The sequence below is a fragment of the Engystomops pustulosus genome, chromosome 10 (assembly GCF_040894005.1).
Source record: "Engystomops pustulosus chromosome 10, aEngPut4.maternal, whole genome shotgun sequence".
NCBI classification, from domain to species: Eukaryota; Metazoa; Chordata; class Amphibia; order Anura; family Leptodactylidae; genus Engystomops; species Engystomops pustulosus.
In genome coordinates, this window is record NC_092420.1 from 89,074,886 (window position 1) to 89,081,256 (window position 6,371).

Below are 6,371 nucleotides of genomic sequence, written 5' to 3' on the forward strand. Positions count from 1 at the left end.
AATTATTTAGATTTCCACCTGTTCATCCTACGTGCCCTGAAAAAGGCAATTGCTGGTTTTTGATAAGTCCCTGTCTTTACAACTGATGAGTAGTAAACTCTACCTCTGTCTCCTGTGTGTAATAGAGTTTGGACATATGACCCTGCTCTTATACTGCAGTCACATGCCTACAGAGACATGCCTGTGGTTGCTTGGGGGATGCAAGCTGCTTGATTGGCTGCTCAACAGTCAACTTAGCACCTTGGTGCTTTTTCCCGATCATGGACCCAGAACAGCAATGCCTGTTCAGTCTCCAGGTCCGTGGGTGCCAAACCTGTCGAATTCGGTATGGACCCAAACTTTGCAGTTCAGGTATGCTCATCAGAACTTATGGTATGGCCTTTCCTTGCCTGAACTGCTCAATCATCAACATACAGGGTAACCCTAAAAGATCAAAGAATTTTTCTTGTCTGTTCACTAACATGATTTATTTGAAAAGCCCATGTAAGTGTCTGCGCATTGTGGAGACCATGCAACATATCAGAGACTGGAGAAGTGAACAAAAATCCACCATGAAGGTATAAGGACACTCTATGGGACATTCTGGGGCTCATTTACTAAGGGTACAAACGCCGCACTTTCGTCGGGTTTCCCGAATATTTCCATTTTGCGCCAAGTTGCCCCGGGTTTTTGGCGTACGCGATAAGATTGAGGCGCATCGGCGTCGGCTTGCTAGTGACAGAAATCGGGGGGCGTGGCCGTCGGACAACCCAACGGATTTGGAAAAAACGCGGAATTTAAAAAACAAATTGTGTCGCAAGATCAAGCAGTCACATGCACCAGGAAGAACAAAGTAAACTCCGACGGACCTCAGCGCAGCAGTGACACCTGCAGGATATCAGGCGCACAACCTTAGTGAATACCGGCAGACCCGATTCCTGGTCGGACAACTCACCGCGGGATCGCGACTGGACCGGGTAAGTAAATCTGCCCCATTGTGTCACAACTGAATTATCAAATCACTGAGCACATTGAGCCACCATGTAGAGGAGGTAGCATCAAATCTATACTCTGATGCCACAAGGCTCGTTGGATTCACACATTGGACACATTGGACACATTTACTAAGGGCCCGAATTGCGTTTTTCCATTGTGTTACCTGAATATTTCCGATTTGCGCCAATTTTCCCTGAATTGCCCCGGGATTTTGGCACACGATCGGATTGTGCCGCATTGGCGCCGGCATACACGCGACGGAAATCCGGGGGGACGTGGCCGTAAGAAAACCCGACGGATTCTGAAAACCACCGTATTTTTTTTTAAAAAGTGTCACTTGACACGCACTTACCTGCACCCAAGGTAGGACGGTGAACTTCAGTGAACTCCGACGGAATTCAGCGCAGCAGCGACACCTGGTGGACATCGGGCGCACTACCCTAGTGAATCGCCGGAAGACCCAAATCCTCCGCAGAGAACGCGCTGGATCGCGACAGGACCGGGTAAGTAAATCTGCCCCATTGTAACCTATAGGGTTAAATTGCAAATAAATTGTCTATTCTTTCTTTCTTCTTTTCTCTTTCTCTGTTTATTATTATAGATGTTTTTTTAAGTGAATTCTCTGTACCTCACATGTTGAAGGCTACTCAACAGGAAAGGATCTTTCTGGAAAAAGTGTCTTCTTTTTGTCTGTACCAGTTGACAAAGGCTTGTCCGAAACGCGTCCTGCTGTATAGCAGTTCTCCAATAATAAAAATACGCTGACTAAGAAATTGAGTGTCTGGAGTTTTGTTTTTCACATGTAGATGATGACTGGCATAAAAGGAGGAGTATTGATGGAAGACCATCTAGCAGTAGTTCTCATCCTTCATGCCGTGACCCTTTAACACCTGTTCCCGAGTGATGATCTTCAGGTCTTCTCTATCGGATTCTTATACTGGGGAGGGGTAGGCCTATGGCAAAGTGCCGCACTCTGCTACAGAAGCAGGAGAAAGCGGTGAGATGGACCAGGAAGATTCGGAGAGGAACTTGGTACCTAAGATCATTAGAAAAATGTGTTTTTTCAAAGGTCAAATGTGACCCATGTAAAAGATTTGTTTGACTCCTAAAGAGGTCGCGACCCACAGGTTGAGAACTGCTGATGTAGAAAGAGAAGTTTAAATAGAGGACTATCCAAGGATAATTGATGATGGGTGAGCAGCCTTGAAGGAGTAGTATAGATGGTGGAGCCGCTTTGGAGGGGTAGTATGTTTTGATGCCTGTCAATGTCTGTCTGCAGGCTGTAAAGTTTGTTGTGTTACCATCCACCATCGGCTGGCACGTGCCTTACTGTACGGATGTTCCTCCTGAAGTGGCTACTGAATTTTTCATGACCAAGTAATAACATTGGTCTGTGTCTAGCTGGAGGCAGATCCTGGTAATAGGCGCCATAATATACACAGTGCTGGTACTAATTGTTTCACTAATTAGAAATGCAATAGCTCATTAACTATGTAAATTATCTCTGTGCTACATAGAGCTGACTGCAAGGTCCTGATAAGTCCTGTCAATGATTGATCTGCATATATTGTATTTGTATATTTGCAATCATGTTCTAGATTCGTTCAGTCTGTTGGGACTGGTCCTTCATGTGGACCGTCTGATTTGGTGGGTCCTTTTCCTGGCCAGTCTGCTGTGGCTGGTTCTACTTGTGGACGTTCTGCTTTGGTGGGTCCTCTACATGGTCAGTCTGTTGTGGCTGGTTCTACTTGTGGACGTTCTGATTTGGTGGGTCCTCTACATGGCCAGTCTGCTGTGGCTGTTCCTCCTTGTGGACCGTCTGATTTGGTGGGTCCTCTACATGGCCAGTCTGCTGTGGCTGGTTCTACTTGTGGACGGTCTGATTTGATGGGTCCTCTACATGGCCAGTCTGTTGTGGCTGGTTCTACTTATGGACGTTCTGCTTTGGTGGGTCCCTCTACATGGCCAGTCTGCTGTAGCTGTTCCTCCTTGTGGACCGTCTGATTTGGTGGGTCCTCTTCTTGGCCAGTGCTGTGGCTGTTCCTCCTTGTGGACCATCTGATTTGGTGGGTCCTCTTCTTGGCCAGTGCTGTGGCTCATCTTCTATGTGGCCTCTCTGCTATAGTGGGCCCTCTACATGGATGATCTGCTGTGGCTGGTCTTTCTTGTGTCCTGTCTGCTATTATGGGTCTTCTACATGGCCAGTCTGCTGTGATGAGTCCTCTGCATGGCCTCCCCTCTGTCGTGGGTCTTCTACAAGGAATGTTTTTGCTTTGATGGTTCCTCTGCATGGCCTGTCTGCTGTGATGAGTCCTCTACATGGCCTCTCCTCTATCATGGATCTTGTCAAGACTTGAACAAGCGGACTCCGCTGTCCCAGGCTGCAGCTCTACCAACTGAGCTATGCAGCTCTCTGGACAGCTCCAGTGCTGATCCTTGGTCTAGTTCTTGATCTTTGACTTCCACCCAGCCTTGCTTATACATGTTCATCAAGTTCAACCAAGGAAGGGATGGGATTGGATGAGGAAGGGATTTAGGGGAAACAATTCTATGTAACATAATTATTTAGGTGTAAAAAGGCTTCTACACCCTTCTTGAAGCTCTCTGCTGTCCCTGCTGTGACCAGCGCCTGAGCTCGGCTATTCCACAGATTGACAGTTCTCATAGTAAAGAAGCCCTGTCACCTCTGGTGATTAAACCTTGCTTCCTCCTTGCGGAGACAGTGTCCCCTCGTCTTTTGATGTGATTTAACCTAGAACATCTGTCCACCATATTTTTTATATGGACCATTCATAAAATTATACAAATTAATCATGTCCCCTCGTAGTCGTCTCTTTTCCAGACTAAATAAATCTGGTTGTTTTAATCTTTTCTCATTACTGAGACCCTCCATACCCCTTGTCATTGTCGTGGCTCTTCGTTGTCCCCTCTCCAGCTCCAGGGCTTCCTTTTTATGGACCGGTGCCCAGAACTGGACAGCGTATTCCAGGTGAGGTGGAACCAATGCCTCGTACAGTGGTGATATTACATCCCTATCACGAGAGTCCAGACCACTTCTCATTCATGACAAGATCCTACTGGCTTTAGAAGCAGCCAATTCCTTCTCAACAAGGGACTCTCCCAGATTTATTCCCCCAAGGACATATTTTGCCTTTGGATTATTAGCCCCCAGGTGCATAACCTTACATTTATCCACATTGAACCTCATTTGCCAAGTGGATGGCCAAACACTTAGTTTGTCCAAGTCACCTGCAGCTACTACTCCCATCCTATACAGACTGTATTACACTACACAGGTTCTACTACTCCTATCCCCCATAGACTGTATTACACTACACAAGCCAAGCCACTAAACCTTATTTTATCTCATCAGAGAAGCAGATCAGGATAGTCTGACAACTTCTATCCTTAGTAACCCCTCGCTGGCTGTCACTTTGGATACAGCTTTGGATATATTAAAACCTAAAGTTGTAGGGGGGGGGGCACAATATGATAGAGAGGAGGAGAGGTGACACAATGTGAAGGGGAAGAGAAGAGGGGCCTCAATATGATGAGGAGAGGGGCCACAATGTGAAGGGGAAGAGAAGAGGGGCCACTATGTGAGGAGGAGAGGGGCCACAATGTGAGCAGAAAAAGAGAGGTACCACAACTAAATTGGGAGGAGGAGGAGAAGGGCCACAATAAAATGAGGGCGATGGGCCACAATGTGATGAGGAAGAATGGTTACACTGTATATTGTGGGATTTATCTTTATGGTAGTCATGAGGAGTAAGTATATAGGTTTTACCTCTGTTCCCTGCTGCAGGAGGCACATTATATGGGATACATGGAGCCGGCAGCGCTGCCGGAGAGGTGTGGGGGGGTCTGACCAGGGTTAATGTGCCCCGCTCATCTGTGACCTATTACCTGATGTGGGATCCGATATTCCACAATCATGTAAATGTTCTCCTAGATGGCGCTGATAATGACCTGGGGTCAGAGGTGCGGAACCGAGTGCTGATTGTCTTCTGCCAGGGACAATCATTATAGAAACCTCTCAGAGATCTCATCTCCCTCTCACCCCACTATCTGCTGGAAGACGAGGCACAAGGCACCAGGATCATTTACTACACATCCTAGGACCAGACATGGGGGGACGTGATGACAAAGACGCAACTACAGTGCCATCCTCATCCCGACACATCTGACCTCCACCACTCAGAAACCAGACAGTCTCTGGATAGTCTCATCTCCTTACATACAGTCTCTGGATAGTCTCATCTCCTTACATACAGTCTATGGATAGTCTCATCTCCTTACATACAGTCTATGGATAGTCTCATCTCCTCTGGACAGTCTCTGGATAGTCTCATCTCCTCTGGACAGTCTCTGGATAGTCTCATCTCCTTACATACAGTCTATGGATAGTCTAATCTCCTTACAGACAGTCACTGGATAGTCGTCTGATATGTTTCCAGGCTTTTTTGGTGTCTCAGACCATGTCCCAAGCAGCAGGGCCAATCCGGGCTTCTACTAGCCATCCCCTAACCACTGGACCAGGGTTCGAGTACGCTCTGAGGAACGTTTACAGTCTGTTCCCTTCTACTTTATTGGACTTTCTGCCATTAAAGAGACTGAGTTACTGTTCAAGATTTCTGTCTCCAGTGTGATCCCTGGCCTCCGCTAACATCACAGGCCTCCCCTTTACCACCTGCCCGGGGATCCATTACCAAACACCAGGACTGCCCCAGGGAGATCCCTTCTCTATACTGTGGACTCGCCCTCTTCTTGCATCTCCCCACTGGCCTTAATGGGCGTTGATGAGACCTGTTCTCCAGGACCAAACCACCATGACATATATCCTGGCACTAGGCTGCAACTACAGCCAGTCACTCAGGTCCCTGGAAATCCAGCTTATCCCATACTGCTGTTAGGCCTTGGTGCGTGAACATTGCAATTACACTGCTATTATGGGGGTCGGGAGGAAATCCTTCAAATCGCTCCATCCATGAAGCTTCCGCAGGTGTATTACAGATCTGCAGGCGGTTATAGCAGTTCACGAGAGGGTTATAATTAGTGTTGAACAAACCAAAGTCAAAGTTTGGTTCAGGTCCCTAAACTTCACTCATAACCAAACCCCATTGAAAAGAATTGGGACCTAAACTTCGTGAACCCAAAAATTGCTGTAAAATGAGGGAAGTAAGGGGTAGAGGGATATGGTTAGGGTTTTTTGCCCTGCAAAAAGGAAAGGTGAGGGTAAGGAAAGTAACAATAAATTAACAAGATGAAATAAATAAAATAAAGAAATAAATAATAATTTTGAAACAGGTGTCATAGCGCGCTGGTGCACCTCGGGACTAGCTGGTCACATCTGATCCTGTCCACAACCTGTTGGTTTTGGGGCATTCATTACTTAC